General features: G+C 41.4%; 1 protein-coding gene across 6 annotated transcripts in view; it reads right to left on the minus strand.

Moving 5' to 3' along the window:
* SEMA5B (semaphorin 5B) overlaps window positions 1-18,941 on the minus strand; it is a 267,685-nt gene that overhangs the window by 183,853 nt on the left and 64,891 nt on the right. For 4 of the 6 annotated variants that reach the window (XM_077181654.1, XM_077181653.1, XM_077181656.1 and 1 more), the window contains exon 2: window positions 8,888-9,111. The exons of the other annotated variants lie outside the window; for them this stretch is intronic. The gene's annotated coding sequence lies outside the window, so the exon portion shown is untranslated. The remainder of the gene's footprint in view (window positions 1-8,887; window positions 9,112-18,941) is intronic. 6 annotated transcript variants of the gene reach the window in all.

Raw genomic sequence — 18,941 nt, forward strand, 5'->3', positions numbered from 1 at the left:
CCAGTGAGAAATATAAGCTGTGAACTCATATCTTACTCCTCACTGAAATGTTCTCTTTGGGAACACTCCTGTCCCCACCATCCATCACCCTGCCTCATCATTCACTCCTCCTGGAGTTCATTGCATCTTCCATTCTGCCAGCTGAACTACAGATGTGCTCAGGTTAGTCAGGAATTATTTGAATTGCTCAAGTAAATGCAGGAGCTGCAGCCAGATGCTGTGTGAGTGCAGCCTACAGGATTTGCTCCCAGTCTCACAGCAGGCGTGGCAGGGCAGAGAGCCTCTACACTGGCTGCGAGCCATAAATCCCCTCTTTGAAACACCAAAAGCAAAGCTCAGAATGAACACATTTGCTCAAGAAACCCACATCTGAAAGGTTATTCTCACTGTTTTCACCCTCATGTCTTATCCAAACCCCACAACTGTCTCCAGAAAGTAAAAAGGCAAAAATTATGAGAAATTCTAAGAAATTGTAGATTAGTTTGTACGAATTTATCCTTTAGTTATGGCAGCACCAAAAAGCCTATCCTGTGCCTGAACTCTTTGCATTGAGCACAGTGCAGACATTGGCTGTGGTAGTCTCTGCTCCCTGGAGCTCACCAGCAAGAGATCAAAGAGCTAAAACTGTAGGCAGGGAAAAGACAGAGAGAGTAAAAATTGGAGGACATTTCTGTACAATGGCTTGTGAACACAAATCCCACTCAGCCAGTAAGAAATGAATCACTGTGAAGAGATTCTGACCCTGCTACCCATTATGCTCAACAGACAAACTCAATGAAATAATTTATCTAGTTATTTACAAGGCTTCCATTAGAGCAATGTCTGAGCATTCACAAACCAGATGGGTTTTTCCTCACTGTGCTCCTGAGAAGGAGCACATGCTGCTAACGCTACATCATAGACAAGGAGCAGAGATACTAAAAAGACAAAATGCTTTTTCCAGGGAAACTAGTATCTGATCTGACAAAATTCTATATAATGCCAGAGGGCTTCTGTAGGTTAAGGTGCTGCTTGAAGGACAGGCCATCAGGCTTTAGCCATAGGCAGACTTCTTACCACCCTGGTAATTATTTTTTGAACAATGGCTTCTATACAGTATGAATCAGGAAAAGTGAAAAAGGGAAAGGGAGGGTAAAAAGGGAAAATAGGAAAAAAACATTATAAAGGAAAGACATGATAAATGTAGCAGCATCTGAAAAAAAACAAACTGAAGAAACAGAGGAACCAGTCACGCAGTTCACTGAGAGGACTGAAGCAATTGTTTCCTTCAAGAAACCTCATTCATCACATTTCCATAAGCCAGAAAAGGCTCTCACAGTCCTCTCTTTCAACATTAAGACTAACATGCATACAGAGTCTTCACATTTCCTTCTTTCTCCTATCAGTCTTTTCCTCAGGAAGAAATCATAGGAAAGGGATGAAGATGAGAACATTTCTGCAGCTGTTCTGCCAGGGCTGAATCCTGAAGGTGGGACACCCAAAGGAGCCCAGGGGTGATAGAGCACCCAACAAAAGGACTCGGTCTTCACTGTCAGATAACTCCTGCTTCTTTAAAATGGTGACAGTGGAAATGCTCCTTTGGTGATATCCCAGGAGGCAGATCAGAGCCCAGCACACCAGCTTGTGAGAAAACAAGATCCATCTGTTAGCTCAAACCTCCAGGACTGGCAGGTAGTCTTTCCTATACAGAAAGCCACTGGACAGCACAAACTCTAAGTTTCACCAGCAGAAGAATTCTGGTCTGCACACTGCCTCTCTAAACATAATAGCTCCCCTTTGGCTAGAGAATAGAGGATTCCCTAAATGAACCCTTTGATCTGCAAGACACTGAGCCTTCTCCTGAAATTTCTTCTCAGACATTTGAATTCCCTGCCGGGTTACAGCATGAAACCTTTCTCATCTCTCCATTAAAGCAGCAGATAGACAGATGGGATAGTCTTCATCTTTCAGGACTCTTGAAGTTCATTTCCCATCAATTTTAACAGAAATGCTCAGAGCTCCTGTTAAGTTTAAGAGAACCAAAGCTATAGACTGTGCTCAGTCAAAGCTAGGAGAATCCCAAGCCTGGTAGTCCCTCCACAGGCTGTCATCAGTTAAAAAGAAGCAACATAATATAAACAACAGTATAATAGCCAAACTTCCCCCTCCACACATGTTGCCAAATAATTTTTGAAAACTCTTCAAGCACTGGTTTTTATGGCCCAGTAAGTGCTATTAGTGGATGTGGAGCTGTACCAGAACCACCACTGGGTCTAAATGCTTTCTCTTCATTAATGGGTTTTATTCTCTCTTCATTGCCAGTCAAAGGCAACAAGGTTTAATTGCCCTTTTGCAAGCTATAAAAAATCTAACACAGCAGATGGATTACACACCTCACCCAAGGTCCCTTGGGACACCCACATTGGGATCAGAGAACTGATCCCAAAATGCCACATATCCAGTGCCCTGCCCTTCCCTCCAGCCCAGCCTAATTCTCTGAATTTCATGATGATTCAAAAGTCTATTTAAAGCCTACAGCTATGGGTGTGTGGAAAATATTAAGGCTGAGCCAAAAAGTTGACTGGATTCTTGGTAAGAGTGAAATTTTACACAGAGCTGGGAGGGTTTACCCTGACATGGAAAAAAGGTGGCATGTATCAACTGGGTTATGATGTGAACCCCCAAGACACAGCAGCAATGCCAGCGTCCCCTTCCCACACTCCAGTGGTACCCACACAGCCTAGCTCAGCTTTCCCAAGTCTGCTCCTTGCTTGTATAGCAAGTGCTGCTATGAAACAGGAAAAAAGCAGATGCAGAGGAAGAGCTACTAATACCTCTTGCAGTTTCCCAGTGTAAATGGAGTGGCCAGGCATAGTTACACACTGAAATGAAGCAGCCAGGAGAGCTGACAAGGTTCATAGACACACAGCCATGGTTTACTACTCAAACCATTCTAAGCTCTTTAGGTAAGCTTTGTTATTACAGATGGTATTGCATGCCCTAGATCTGATGTCCAGAATGGGGCTGCTCTCTGTAATCCTTCAGAGGCTGCTTATAAATCAGAGAATGCTTCACCTCTTGACACATGGCACTAATAGATGATAATGTAAATGGTGCAATGTTTTAACCTTAACAGGCATTTGCTTAGGTTATTTTAGACAAAAATGAGGTCAGGAACTCTGGTCACGAGCCTTAATCTCAAAGAGCCTGTCTGGAATCATCTGGAGCCCTCTGGCTTGTGCAGCAAGCAAAAGGCTGAGGGTGCAAAGCGGGAGTGGGCTCTGCTGTCCCACTCCCGCACAGCTGCACCCCACAGTGCCCCCTGCACCTCCCAGGACCCTCCCAGGACCCTTACACTTTGCCTGTAGTAAACAGCAACTGCAGTATAATAATTGCTGGGGAAATGATTTTGAAGGCATCAACCCCTAAACACAGAGAGTAAACAAAATCTGCTTCTTCCACTTTTCTCAGGCATCTGAGGGAAGTCCTTTATAAACCATGAGATAAGAGCAGACTCGCTGTTCAGACTGCATATCTGCCTGGTTCCTTAGATACCACCGAAAGCCCAAAGGCACAGCTTGGCATCTCATCCCCTTCTTAGAAACTCTTTCAGAAAGTTACAGCTGATTTTGACACAAAGATGATGAGAAATGGGGAGCTATTTGTGCCATTCTGGAGAACATGCCAAACCCTGTATTAACACCCCCAACTCTGTTAAAAACAAAATAAAGCAAAAAAACCCCAACAACCAAACCAACAAAAAGCAATCCTTCTGTTTGCTACTGATTAGGCAGCCGAATTAAAACTGATGAAGTGATTGGATAGGATCCAAAGCTGTTTATCTGCACATAAATCACAGACATGCTTTACTCAGCCAGTATGGATTTACTGAGCTAGAGGAAAGACCTCGTACTCAGAATGCTGATTATTACAGCAATTAAAATATCAGTGAAGCAAACATTTTGGGTAGAAAGCTGTTAGGGGTTACTAGAGAAATCATTCCATTATATATGAATTCAATCAGGCTTCAAATTTTTTAAAAAGGGAGTTTTAATAGAGGGTTTCTTTTTTCTGATTAAGTATATGTTGCTAGAAAAATCAAATTCAAACAGAGAAAAGATACAAAATAGCTAGCTGGACATGCCAAAGGAGATTAGAAAGGAAGGCTGATACATATTTTATGATCACAAGGGAATAAAAAAAATAAATTGAGAGATGTACTGTCAAACCAGACACAGTGTTAATAGCTAAAGTATATGGCAGTAAGAACTGCTGTTCCCACAGCTATTAATGTAAAACTGAAAATGTGGAGCAAGCTGCAGCAAAGGAAAATAAATCACACTTTTTTTTTTCAATTTGAAAATATATATAAAATAAATCCCAACCCCCATCACTCACTCTCTGCATCCCAGCCCCTCAACACCAAGACTGTCATTCCAGCAAGCTACAGCTTCCAGGCAAGTGAGACAAGTGACAATTTCTTTCTATTAATCATTGCTAATTTATTTATGCAACTTTTCTACTTATGAGAATCATTGGCCTGGAGATTATTTCCTCTTTCCCCTTTGAGTCCTGAGAAACTATTTAACATGGGAAGTAGTTAAGGGGGGTAAAGAGGGGAGAGTGTCATGTAGCCAAGTTACGCATCCCAGCTGGAATTTGGGATGATGTCTTGCAGTTCTGGCTCCTTCAGCCAAGTTTCATACAGGAAGCACGGACGCGCCAAGGGCACAGCGAAATCCACTGGAGCCAATAAATAGCACTTGAGTCCATTAACACACTCCTGCTATGGATCCCTTCACGAAACCTCAGCCACCTTGCAACCAGCTTGCTCTTGAGGTAGCCAAAACTTGCACAGGGGAAAGGTTCGGGAGCCAAGGGATCCTCTGGTGAAGCCTCACAGATGCAGAGCGTGCGTGCATGTGGGATGTGTATCCAGAGCCCTGCCAGAAGAGGCAAACGCTGCTGATATATAAGGCTTATATGGAATAGTGGCCATGGAAGGTCATGGTGTCACTGGTGAGGTAAAGGGCAAATTGCTCTGAAGAACTTCACAAGGCCTTTGAAGACAACTTACTTCTTGCCCAGAGGGTCCTCTCCAAGCCTGGGATGGGTCTGGAGGTACCACAGAGGAGCAGGCATCCCCATCAGTTCATGCAGTTTTTGCCCATCCACAACAACCTGTTTCAGCTAGGAAAAAGGCCTAGGAAAACATTCTAAAATTTGTAGATTAAAATTTTGTAATGCATGCATTATAAGTCTGATTGTTATTTCAAAGCTATCAGTAGCGAGAATAATTTCACCTACCATAGAAATACCTCCATGATAACTTTCTGGAGTAAGAGATAACTTTGCTGGGAAGTAGCTGACAAATTACTTGACAAATTTGTCAACTATTTTGGAGCCATCAAGATAAAAGGCTTTATATGTTGTATGATTTTTTTATGTATATATATAAAACACTTTTATTGGACTGTTGATAAAAGCCTGAGCTACAAAGGAACTTTTTCCCCCAGCTGAGAAAAGGCAAGCTGCTAGACAAATCAGTTCAATCTCTGCCTTTCAAACAATATAAAGCAGTATAACTTTCAGGAGTAACACCTCATCTGTTTTTTTCTCCAGACTGCCTATCAGGAATCAAGCATTAAGTAAACATTTGAAAAGTGTTCCTCTGAGAGCAAAGGTTTAGATTTGAGTCACAGGATCCATTGAAAAGAAAAATTGCTTCTGTGCATTGGGACAGTGCCTTCCCTTCTGAAAAGTTTCTAAAAAGAGCAAATGGAGATAATCTTTTTACAAGGTATAACCCATACGGAAATTCATTATTCTTTCCCTTTAAAAAAAGTCAAGATATTTCAGAAAGTGAGAATGAAATCACTATTTTAAAACTATTAAAAATATGCAGAAGATTTTCTAACAACTATAGCCAGTAAAGGCATGGTTAAAGTGCTTTATCATGGTCCTAAGTGAAGCTCTGATTGATGAGAACAGGAGATAAACAAAAGAGGAAAAGACATAATAGAGCCCTAAATCACTAAGAGTATTTAATCCAGAAGTGGGGGTATATATACCCACTGATTGTTGATTAAATATTTTAAGGATCTATTCTTCTCCCAGCACAAAACACTCGCTAGAGTGGCTTCAGCACTGCAGCTCCCTGAAGGCTGCATTACTGCTCGTTAGCCCCATGCAATCACCACTGTGGATGCAGAGCTGAAAGGAATCATTGTTCCTGCTGCACAAAAGCTAAACTGAGCCTCCAGAGAAGGTGAATGATTGCAAAGGATTTTACAGCAGACCAGTGGCACAGCTGGGGGAAGGGGGAAACCCCAACTTACCAGCCAGTGCTTCCCAGACACAATTCCTCATTGCCTCCAAGAACAACCTGAAGTTAGGCATTATTTTCATTCCTGCCTTTTCCATACACAGACATGACTATTAACTTCAGACTGTCACCAAAACCATGTACATATCCATGGAAGGTCACAGAGGCAGCGCCTGGGTTAGTGCTTGAAGACAATACTTAGCTCTAGGTTCTACTTTCAATAGCTGTGAAAGATAAACTCTTTCCTTCAGTAGAGTTAAATTGGAGATGAAAGTTTGATCCTAAAAGGCCTAAACTAGACCTACAGCTGCTTGGCAACAGTCATCTGTCATAGCCAACACTAGTCCTGAATTCAGTCTGATTACACAGCATTGAGTATGGCAGGCACCTGAGGACAGAGCATAATCCCACACCAGAGCACACTGGATACACAGGCAAGGCAGGGTAAGTCATGGAGCCAGACAGAATGTCCTGGATGGTCACACCAACCTACACACTTTTCTTTAACACTAAGAATTTTTTAAGATTAATTAAATCACTAAGATTAATTTCGGTGATTAGATGAGTCAAAAATTCAGAGGGAGCTGTTGTTCATTACTTTTTTTCCCCCCCTTTGGCTACTCCAAGAGACCTTTTAAGGGACAGGTGATCTTTTTAACATATAGTTATTGTTCTCATTAGCACTAAATCCATGAATATGAATATGAAAAGAATTCAAGGAGAGACAGGAAATGACTGCAAACATTTTTAGTGAAATAAAATTCCTATTCTTCCTCCAAAGAGTACAGCTGCACCATTCTGGTGCAGAAGGTACCACTCTGGGCAAAGAAGATCAAAGAAGTAAAAGCCACTGAGCCAAGTTCACCTTTTGCATTGTTTCTTAGCCAGAGCCAGGATACTGAGAGCAACTCTGCCCAGGAAATCTCCAACATGACTCTTTTCTGATTAAAGCTTATCTGTTGACATTAACACATCCAGTCTTTTGGTTTTGCCAGGTCTTTCAAAGAAGAGGTGTGAAGGGACCAAGCCTGTGCTGCTGGTCCTGTCACTGCTCAGCTTCCCACCAGCTCACGCTGCAGGACATGGGCAAAACAGCAACAGGGCCAGGGCTTTTACAGGCCAGTGCACAGCCAGCCCACAAACCAAAGCACTGGAAGTACAAGCAAATTTTAGGATCAAACTCACAGGGCTTTTAGGATCCCTGATATGCAATCAAACAGTTCTCAATAAAATAACATTCCTCTGCCCCTAGACTGCCCAGGGTACAGGAGAGACTTGCTTGAGCAAGCCTCTGGAGCCTAAGGAGCACATGACTATCCCTTTTTTTCTCTAGGCACTGTGGCACTCATTCCCTTTGGATGTGTATTTTTGTCCAGCAGCAGAGTTAGGCCATATGATCCCATTCTCCCTTGTGAGATGACCAAGTCTATGCTCAGTATAGCAACCTGCAAAAGAACAGTGTATCTGGGATTTCTGGGGCTTTCTGAACACGTCTCTGCAGACTGCTGTCTGCTAATGGCACCACTTGATTGATTGATTCCTGCAGCCTCCTTCACATCTCCTCTCTTTCAGAGGACTCCCAGCCTGGGAGCTGTCTGCAGGACTGAAACTGACACTTCCCCTGGAAAAACATCTTGTGGACCCATATGTCTTTACCAGACAGACCAAAGGGAAACGAATCAAAATGATTGGACCAGATCAGTTGTTCTGGAAAACTCTGTGTTGGGTCCATCATTCTACTAAAATCAGACAAAAATATTTTATATTTCTGTTAGAATAAAAAATTTATTTTCAATAAGGAATTCAAAAATGCCTTTCCATTTTCCAAACTTAAACTACAACCTTTCCAAAGTGGAAACTCTTCCTAGTTTCAGACAGCACAAAATAAGCACAAACTATAAATAGTACCTTCTTGTAGTGCTTCTGTGGAAAATCTGTTGAGTTTTTGTGGGATATATTCTAGGACCAAACTAATCAATTTCCACTCAGCATTCCCCTGCTTATACTACATCACATCTATCTGTCATAGTAGGCTCTTGTGTAACAATGAACTCTAGCAAAACACACCAACACTATTTTGGATTTGAAGTAGTATATAACCAGGGTCTGCAGCAGTGATCCACCTTTTTAGTCAATGTGATTTTCCCACCCATTATACAGCAGCTAAAAAGTTGCATCAATTCCCTACACTGCAGCAGACACACGTTTCTTTTATAACCAAATGATTAGAGGAACATACATGCTTTATAGACAGTCTGAAATATAAGGTTCCTAACAAAGTCAAGAGAGAAAGTCCCACTGAGTCTAATGACAGCAGAGTTAAGTCATTGAGCCACTGGAAAATGCTGCATCTAATGTCTGTCATTCTTTACCTTTTCCAGAGTCACAAATAGGCTGTGGCAGCCTCAGGAACAGTGGCCAAGTCTTCCAGCTCCCAGATTTGTGCTTTAACTACTTGACATATCCTCTCATCACTGGAGCAGGAGACAGAATGATCAGAGACCAAAACCCCTCACACTGAGCCATCTGAAAATATCATGTTTCAGCCCAACAGAGACATGTGTCATTCCATCACTAACTCACCAGCCCAGAGGACAAGTCCAAGACAAATGTCCCGGCAGCAGTCCAAGGTCAGAGTCCCAGAAGGTAAACCCGTCAAGAATGGGTGATGTAAACGCTCCCTCTCAGAGACAGTCCCACTGCAGTCTTCTCTGAATCCCTTGGACTCTGCAAACTTCCTTCTCTGGCATGCCTCTTTGGACTTCTTCCTTCTAATTTTCACATAAGCTTGTTTGTGGATGATTTATCTATTAAAAAAAAAAAAGGCACATTTTTCCTCCATTAAAAAAGAAGTGTGTCTGCATTTGGCTGACACAAATAATGGTGATACAAAGGCCTCTTTGAGGAAGGATCTCTCTACTTCATGTCCTTCCTCTTTGCTGAGTTATGTGACAAAGATCCTGGGAACATAGCTCATAAACTTCATGGTAAGCACCATCTCCCCTTCTCCCTTTTCCCTCCTCACAAAAATTTTTGAAACAATTTAAATTATCCCATTCTGGGTCTAAGCATTGAGTCTGATATGTCATAATTTCTGAAGGGCCTACTTTTCTTCCATCACCGACCAGGACACAGAATCCCTATTCAGTGTAAACATAACTCAGGTTAATTTTTCCAAAGACCATTTATTTTTACTTTCTGGTATGCACAAGTGAGTAAATATTACTTGATAGGCTAGAATTTCATGAAACCCAACTAAGATGAGGGCTCCAGATCACTAGATGCAGCATAAACATATGGTGAAAACTTTGTAATCATCCCCAAGACTACAGAGGCATCTTGTGAGGCAGCCAGGAAAGGAACTGAAGTCAATTTTCTGAGTCCCTGTGTAGAGCCTTAAACATAAACCATCTTTCCTCCATATCTCTGTTCTCAGAAAATGCATATTTTCTCAGTTTCTGCCTAGCTAGCAAATATCAAAAGCAGTTTTCTGCCTCTAGTATCAACTCAGTTACAACAATTTTAATTGCAATTGGTTTCCTAAGTCATCGTCTCCTCTCACGGTAATTTTTGCTGAAAGTTTACCTCCTGTCATTGCATGGGCTCCATTCTAATCAAGCCACACTCTTCTGTCCACACTTTTGGCACTGCATTTAAAAATCAAAGTGCCAAATCCCTCTGTGAACTACTCAGATGCAGCACTTATATATGCCTATCAAATTCAGAGAGAAGTCAAACTTTGACCCTAAAGAAGATGATAAATGAAAACATGACAGTGCTCCTTTGGCTAGAGGAAAAAAGAGATTACTTATAAAGCCTTTACTTAATTCTTTGTATCTGTATTACAAAACAAGCAATTATAAATCTCCTCAGATTGTTCTAAACAGTACAATTAAACCTATCAAAATGAGATGCACATGCCAGCATCTCATAAATGCTTTTCCAAGCAGAAACATTAAGCACAGTTGCAGCCCCACTTCAGGTCAGTGCAGTCCTGCAATAATTACAAGTGCTAAGAACAGAGCAAAGACCAGATTCAGGGCAGAACCCATCCTTTTTCAACTATATAGAAAATAAATTTCAAAGGAAGCCTAAGAAAGAATGAAGGAAACTTCAGAAGAGTGATGAAATCCCAAGCCTGCCCCTATATGCAGAGCTAATGATGGCTCTGTTAGTGAGCTGAAGAGGAATGGCACAAAGGATGGAGAATCTGCCAGACACTGACAAGCCCAGATAAAATGAAGAGTTATAAACACTTATAGAGAAAGACTTGTTTCCCCCAGTGACGAACTACTCTCTTCAACTGCAGACCCAAAGCAGACACAGAACTAGTCTATGGTATCTAACCCAAAAAAATGTGACTGACACCTACTTAAAGGAGGGAAGATACTTTAAGTAAGTCCTTAATTTAACAACACAGGAAAGACTTCCCCCACAAAGCACTGCCCATTTTACATAGGGATACAGATGGGGTCTGCTGGGGGAAGACCACCTGGCATTTGCACCCTAAGGAGCAGCTCAATGTCACAGCATAAAGGACTAAAGCTGGAATCAGTTATGTAGCTGGGTCCAGTACGTGCTACACAGTAGTTGATAAACATTTGTCATGTGTTATATAGGTCCAAAAAATATTTTGGCCAAACACTGTGGAAGTGTTATCTTTCCTATGGCACTGGAACACTGCCAGTATAACTTTCATAGGTTATTGTTCAACTGCTTCAACGTCTTGTATGAGAGCTGGATTAAATCTGCGACTATCCCCAGCCAAAAAGATTGAGTTACTGCACCAAAATCTCTTGTGCTGACTCCTGATAACTCACATTTACTTTCCTCAGCCTTTACACTTCTTTCTTTGACATTTACTGCCAGTGCACCTGCTGCCATTGTTTCCACAGAACATCACAAACACTTTGTTACTGATTTTCAGCAAAGAGCAGAAAAGATCTGGGAGTAACTGGGATGGCAAGTTCTCCAAGCAACATACAAACTTTTGATTGCAACAGAAACCTAGAAGCAAAAACTTGAAATCTCACAACTGGAGTGAGAGTTTGCGGCTAAAGTGACTTATACATCCAGTAAGGGAGGCTGCAGAACCAAGAGACAGGACAGATTGTAAAAATGGACTCACTTGTACTGCAGAGGAAATAATGTCCACAGCAGTACAGATGATTTTCTGCAAGTGTTTCTGTATTTGCACTGGGGAAAGAAACTTGACTAGCAACCAGGTTTCCATCTGAAAATCTCTGGTAGCTGGAAACTGCTAATTTTCCACATCTCCAATGAAAATCTCAAAGCTCAAAGAAGATCTCTATAAAGCAATGTTTTTACAGGAATAAATTTATCTTTCAGCCAGCTCTCTAACACACACATCCATAGTAGCATGTAATAACCAGTGCTAGTATTTAGGCTGCCCTATTTTCCTTGCTGAAAGCAATACTACTCTATTTCTCTTTAGGACACCTCCCATTTTCATTTCAGATAATTACAGAATAAAATCTACTGTCTTCTCCACGTCCATTGCTGTTGACAGAGACCAAGGCCTAGAGACTAATTTTCCAGTGTACAGTTAGATCCCTAGCAAGCTCTGCCCATCAGATTATTCCATTAATTTTCCAAATGACATGAGATCACAGTTTTACATTAATTTCCTGATGATTATCTAGGTCCTGGAAAAATTGCATCAAATTTTGAGCAGCTGATATCCTTATGAGAATTCTGTTTCTTAAACACAGTAATGATCAGCTGTTTTGGACAATAGAAACCATGTCCATGCACTGGATGCTACCCTTTCATTTTCAGACATTGCAAAACTCATCAGTTGACAGTCATTAACTGTTAGCTGGGATCCCTATGCAACCTCATCAATTTGTGCCTATCAATATATTTAAAATAAAGCAAGAACTATCAACTCTATATCTGTGCTACAAAAAGATAAACAGTTTTGTTAATCACTTGTCTTTATTGTATCAGAATCCCTGATTTAAATATCAGTATTAGTTCTTGCACTGTTCACCAATTGCAGTAAATTTGCACTGGAAATTCATTTGGCTCACATTTACTCAGATGTGAGGTTCTGGCAGTATGCATTTGTAGTCTTTTTTCCATAAAGCCTTCCTGGCAACACAGAGACAAGGCTGTTTTCAGACATGCTCCTAAAATGTGCTGTAAGCAGGCAGGAGCCCAAGAGCCCATTTGGAGCAGCAAGCCCTGCAGGTCGGGAATTTAAGATCACCCACTGTGTAACAACAGCCATGGGGTCAGCTCTGCCTCAAGGAAACAGCAGGAGTGGAATACAAGAGTAGGATTTCCAGCAGGTACCTCTGAGGTGTTCAATGTCCTCAAACAGTGAAGAATGAAGCACCCAAACCCCCCACAACCCCATGAAGAGTTCCCCCCAGGCTTTCTATAACACAGTTTTGACCAGGCACAAAAGTCATGAGGCTGTAAATCTCCATCACCTGTACAACCCCGACACACTTAAGTTTTTGTTTCATATTATGAAGATACAAAATATCCAATTTCTTTCTTTGGTGTTAGAGAAACAAGAAGGATTCTACAGTGCTACCATAGCGCCTTTATCCAAACACGGATTATTAATGCAACTAATGGTCATGATGGACAAGGCTGACAAAACACCACTGGACTCTGCTGTTGAACCCACTGTATCAGGCAGGAAAGACTGAATGTCACACTTGCTGATTTCAGAAAACAAAGTATTTCTACCTAGTTTGTCATAACTACCTCATTAAGCAAATGATTTCCCTTTTCTGCCGGCCCCTAACCATCTAAAAGTTTAGCCTCATTTCCAATTTGAATTTGCCCTTTATTAAATTGAATTCACTGTTCTTTGTGTTACTACTTGTGTTATGTATCATTTCCTTTTCCTGGTATTAAATGACCCTTAAGATGATCATGCTGCCATTAAGCATTTCTCTAGATGAAACTGGCTAAATTCATTCCTGCTTCTCTATTTCCTTTAATGGTGCAGTGTTCCTTTGGAGTCTGGTTTCTGTCATTAAGAGCATGATCTTGGTGCATGATGCTACAGGTGTGATCTTAGCAACAGCATAATGACACATTTGTAAATTTTCTTATCCCAACTAAGCTGCTTTTCAACCTTCACTAAAATGAATGGTGTTTTGATAACTCCCATCCACAAATACTTCTTTTCCTGACTGCTTTCATTTTGCACCACTCATCTCAGGATAGATTTGCTGATTCAGACCAGACACTTCCCTGGTGGCACCACAAACATCTACACATGGAATTAAAAACCCATTGGGTCTCAGTACTGCCCAAGCCTTTGGCAGAGAGAGCTGGCAATCAGGTTCACAGTGATGAGAGAAGCACTGGCTTATGCTGTCAAACAGGAATGAAGTTAAGAACTCTTATGTTTTCCTAAATCTTGAGCTCTGGGGTACAGGATTTACTGTGGGATTGGGAATCCAACAACAGTAAGGTTAGTGCAGTTGTGAGTTTCAACTGAGCTGCCTGTCTCTTCATTTACATATTCTTAGCTGTTTTTCATATGCTTTCCTGTATGTCTTTCTCTGGTCCTGGACCAAACCCCATTTTGGAAAGACATTTCTGAGCTACCTTAATAGGCTTAGCCTCCCATATTTCAAATCAGCATCAATGGACAGAAGTAAGAAAACTTGTCTGTTCAGTTCAGGCACAGACATCCCTCCCAGCTGCCTTCTGCATGTGTACACATGCAGTCACACAATCACATCTGCTTCTTCACCAGTAGGATCAAACCTCTTGAAATTCTTCCATGGTTAACTTGCAAATAACTTATAACCCAACCAGAGACCCACCTAGAAGACTGCTAACAGTACCTTCATTCTGCCTGCCAAAGCTGTTCACTTCTAAGGCTTTTTTTTTAAACAAATATGGATATGGACATGTATGTGTGTGTGTATGTTTGCATATTTATGTATGTGTGTATATATGTACATGTCTGCATATTTATGTATGTAAGTATAAATATATATGTATAGTTACACAGACACTTATTTGTAATTTTGGCCTCATATGCCCCCAAAGAACAAAACATTTGAAAATTATTCTTCCAGTACGGCTATGACAGCATGGTGAAAATCTCTCTGCTCTTAATTAGTCAAAGGCTCTTAAACTCAGGGACTTATAAACTACCAGAAGTAGAAATCTATTGAATGTAAGTAATGTGCTTTAGATAAGCAGCAGGGAATAAAGTACAAGATGGCCCAATGCTACTTGTCTTGACAATGTTTTACTTTTCCTGGGTCAGTTGCAGAGCTTTTAGTGTTCTTTCTTTACTTTTAATGAAACTTTACCACAGAATCTCCCCTGTACCATGACCTGGAATTCAGAAAAACAATGCAACAGCCTATATATATTTTTCTGATTATATTTTCCAGAGCCAATTTCATACTGACTGTTTATAAGTCACTCACCAGAAAGCAGAAAAGAAGAAAAGAACATTTTCCATCTCTTTACTGAAAAGCAAAAAGCCTCAAACCAAACAAAATTGTACACAGCTGTGTGACACCAGCAGTGACTTTTATGATACCATATGCTCTGCTGAATGGTGTTTCACTCAGCTGATGTAGCCTTACTGAAAGGTTAATAAAGAGGCATGATCTTCAGCTAATAAAGGCTGAGTCTGTTATAAAGAAGATAGATTTCAATTTGCAAGAAGAAAGAGGGGAGGGAAAGAGACAGGCAGGAAAAATCTCTGCTGAGGGCACTGTTGGCACGCCATGACTTGTAATGCAGGGACAAGGGGCCTTTTATGGGGTTTCACTATGACAGCACATGGGGCAAGCAGAGCCAGGACCTGCTCCAAAGCCCCCTGCAAGGTTCTTCCCCCAGAGCCACACGGCAAACCCAGAGCTTGTTTTCCAGCTTAAGCATAAGAGAAACCAACATCTCAGTTCTTATCTGCTTCTGTATCTGACACTATTTATCACTCTGATGGGCTATGTTACAATTAAAAAGATATGAGGGAGTTGCCAGCCTGGGAAGCTTTTTTCATCTAGGATGCAAAAGAAAGTCTGAGATGCAAACCACTTTAGAAGCACACACATGGAATTGGGAAATGCACCGTCCCTGAGAGATGGGGCTGGGCCACCCATAGGCACCAAACAGCCTTCAGAGGAAAGACAGATCCTCACCTGCCCTTTCTACCACTGCCTAGAAAGTGGGAAACCAAGGTGATTTTTACTGAAGCAAGCCTTCTTTTCAAACATGCATTTCTGCAGAGCCTGGCAGGCTTCTTCCAGCCTCCCAAGAAAGCATTTCCAGCACACCCTGTCCCAAGACCCTCTGTTCCCCCCACACACACTCAAATCCCATCAAGGTAAACAAGTGATAAGACTTCAGGATTAGGTCTACTGACCTCAGAAGGAATTTTGCTCAAACAAGCATTAAGCTTGGAAGGATTTTGTCCTTACTGAGAGGCTTCTAAAGGTTTCCCACATAAGAGTTTCAGGAAAATGACTTGTGGAATTTACATCCCGCTTTGCTCCCTCAGACATTTTGGCAGCTTATCCTGGAGGACACCAGAGCTGGCACTCAGACAAGACGTCAGCTCACAGCCTAACAAATTATTGATTCTCTCCTCACTTTGAAGCAAGGCAACAACAAACTCCTAAATGCACTGCATCCTTCACTATCTCCCTCCAGAGAAATACCCATCTGTAACACTGGCAGTAAGGGGGTGTTTCCATCCCAGGCCGTCTCAGGTGGACAGAGCTATGCGCTTATGTATTTTGTTCTCAATGCCCAGGTGAGATTTCTGCACAGAACAACTTTCAAATTCACACTGAGACACAGCAAGACATGTATACAAATACTTGAGTGCACATATATGAAAGAAATTGAATTTGGAGTACAAAAGGTGTCCCACAGAAAATGGGGTTAAGAGTTTGTTTTCCCCAGTATCACATTATTAAGAGATAAACAGAATTTTTCATGCGTCATACACTTAATGAGCACCAGATTGAGGACACAAAAAGATCTTGACATTGGCTTGAAGAAACAAAATGTTCAAAATTATCTTGACAACTTGAGGCACTTCATCATAAAAGGCACATCACCACATGAACATCAGTTTTTTGCAATTCCTGTTACTTCTCTGCAACTAATAGCAACATTCCCCATGCTTTCTTGTTTTCCTCCAGCTCTCTTCACTGCCCACTCACTAAGGATGTAGGTTCTCCCTTGACCCACTGCTCTGCAAGGGCTGTGCCTTCTCCTGCTGCTGGTATCCCAACTCTGCAGCCCCAAATGCCAAAACCAGCACGCAGCCACCAAAAAGTGCTGGTGACTCAGCACTAGACTGATGTCACGAGCGGACTGAGGAGTAACATCTACTTCTACCTCTCTGGGTGTAGTTGTGGGAGCAGCTTTCCCTTGTGTGAAGGGGTAGAAATGAGGCTATTTGATGGAATCCATCACGGAATGCCTTGTTGGGATATACAGGAGAGGCCAGGAACCAAACCCAATACATGCAGCTTGCAGATGTTTGATACATCTCGTATGCGATGCCTCCCCCTGCCTTGCACCAGCTCACATTAGGACTAGAAGGGGTCCCTTGGGCAAATTCTGCATTCTCACAACTGAGAATACAGATAAATCCAGCAGCTCATCTATTCTGCCTTGAAATGTTTCCCCTGCACCTGAAATCAATATGGTCTTCATGCAAATTTTTACTACATGTGCTGCATGGATTCTAAACATTCATTCAGTCGACACACCTAAATAGCTCGGGAAATGATATTATAACTTAGCAAGTCAATGATCTACAATTTTATGTCTCCCTAACCACATATTTATAAACAACACTATCAACATTGTTAAGGCTACTGTGTGAAATTCTTATACCATTTCTAAATGTATTTTTTTGCAAATACTACTTTTATCAGAAATATTAAACAGCAATTTCTTTTGCTCCAGGCACTCTTTTCTGATTAAGATTGATACAATAGAGGTTTCAAATGTGCAAAATACTCTGTACCACAAATACTTTTTATTGTCCTTGTGAATTGCAGTATGTCCCAATTTCAAGAGTCTGCTTTGCTTTAGATAACGTTGCCAAGTTACTAAAAAAAACCATCAGCAGTGGACTGTTTGCATCCCAGGGTCATAATAATGTATCCTGGTGATACTGAAACATCAAGATGTAAACAATAAAGAGACAGAAGGATGTTGACCCAAGTGGCCAAGTCTAAAAAAAATCTGCATTTCTAAAGCACAGCAGGATTTTGACCATGGGATAGTACAGGTATAGGTACCTGCAGAACTAGGTGCTGATTTTAGCATTTCTCACATGAATTTGCAAACTGAGTTCATATGTTGGGCTCACAGCAGAACAGAGACCTCAACAGATGCAGATTCCTGTACACTGAAGAGGCTGGAATAATTACTCCTAGCCCCAAGGCAGAGAAATAGGAGAACATTTGTTTTCAATATTTAAATCAACTAATGCTGCAGGATATCTCATCATTAATACAAACACACATAATAGGCAGAGGATAGCACTGAGACAGACACCTATCCTGCTACATGGTTTTGCAGCCTTAAAATACCCTGGATAGAAATCAAATATGAGCCACTATTAGCTGCAGCAACATTTTTTAGGAGATGGACTGATAGCAAGGCAAGGCAGATCGTGAATCTTTTATTGGGCTAATAAATAAGCTATAACACATGAGCCTTCAGGCCAAAGAAGTCTTCAGGAGCCTGGCAGCAGAAAGAACATTTCTGGCCTGAAAGCATCTCAATGTTTTGAGCCCAAACAAAGTCTCCACCTCTGCCCATTTTATCTCAAGCAGCTGAAAATACTTTTTGCAGCCTGTTTTTGACAGTGACAATGACAACCTGCACAAACCCAGCAGGCCCAACAGAAAAGTCCTTACTGCTTAAGTGCTCTGTTTGGTCTCTGTCCACCCAGGCTATTTATGGAGCAATCACAGGGACACTCACAGTCCAATCATGGTGACAGGCAAGTTTTGCAAGAACTACAGTCACACAATTAACAATTCTCTGTGAAAACACACAAATTCTTTCCCCTGCGACACTTGGGTGTCCCTGGAAGTGACCACTGCAAATCTCTTGCAATTACAGTGCAACATAAGGGAGGAAAAATACTGTTGTTAAGGTGTTTCTCAGAGATGAAGAGATGTGGCCAGGAGTGACTTCCATCTCTTTTGATAAGGTTTCCATACAAACATAAGGGCCACTTAGCAGAGACTTGAACAAGGTGTTTCCAAACTAAAAGACCGAGGGGGTGTTGGTTGAGTTAAAAAGCTGAGCTCTGAAATTTGGCACTGCAATAATTCAGATCCTGCAGAGACAATCATAGGAGCCAAAAAGAAAAACAACTTTATTGTTGTTCACATAATATCACAAAATTTGTGAAGCACAGAGGGTTTAAGCAATCTGGCCACCAGGATCAGAAACTTAACTGTGATCTCTTGCATCTGCAAAACACCTTTTGCAGCAGAAAATGGGGTTGATTTTTCAAGTCTCTAGGAAGCACATAAGTACTGAAATAGGGTTTCCAGCAGCAGTAAGGCTGAAGTGGTCAGAAAATCTTTGGAAAATTTTTTTCCTTGAGCCAAAACAATTTGTGGTACCTTATCAGTTCTGCTAA

Source organism: Agelaius phoeniceus, chromosome 7 (assembly GCF_051311805.1).
Source record: "Agelaius phoeniceus isolate bAgePho1 chromosome 7, bAgePho1.hap1, whole genome shotgun sequence".
NCBI lineage: Eukaryota > Metazoa > Chordata > Aves > Passeriformes > Icteridae > Agelaius > Agelaius phoeniceus.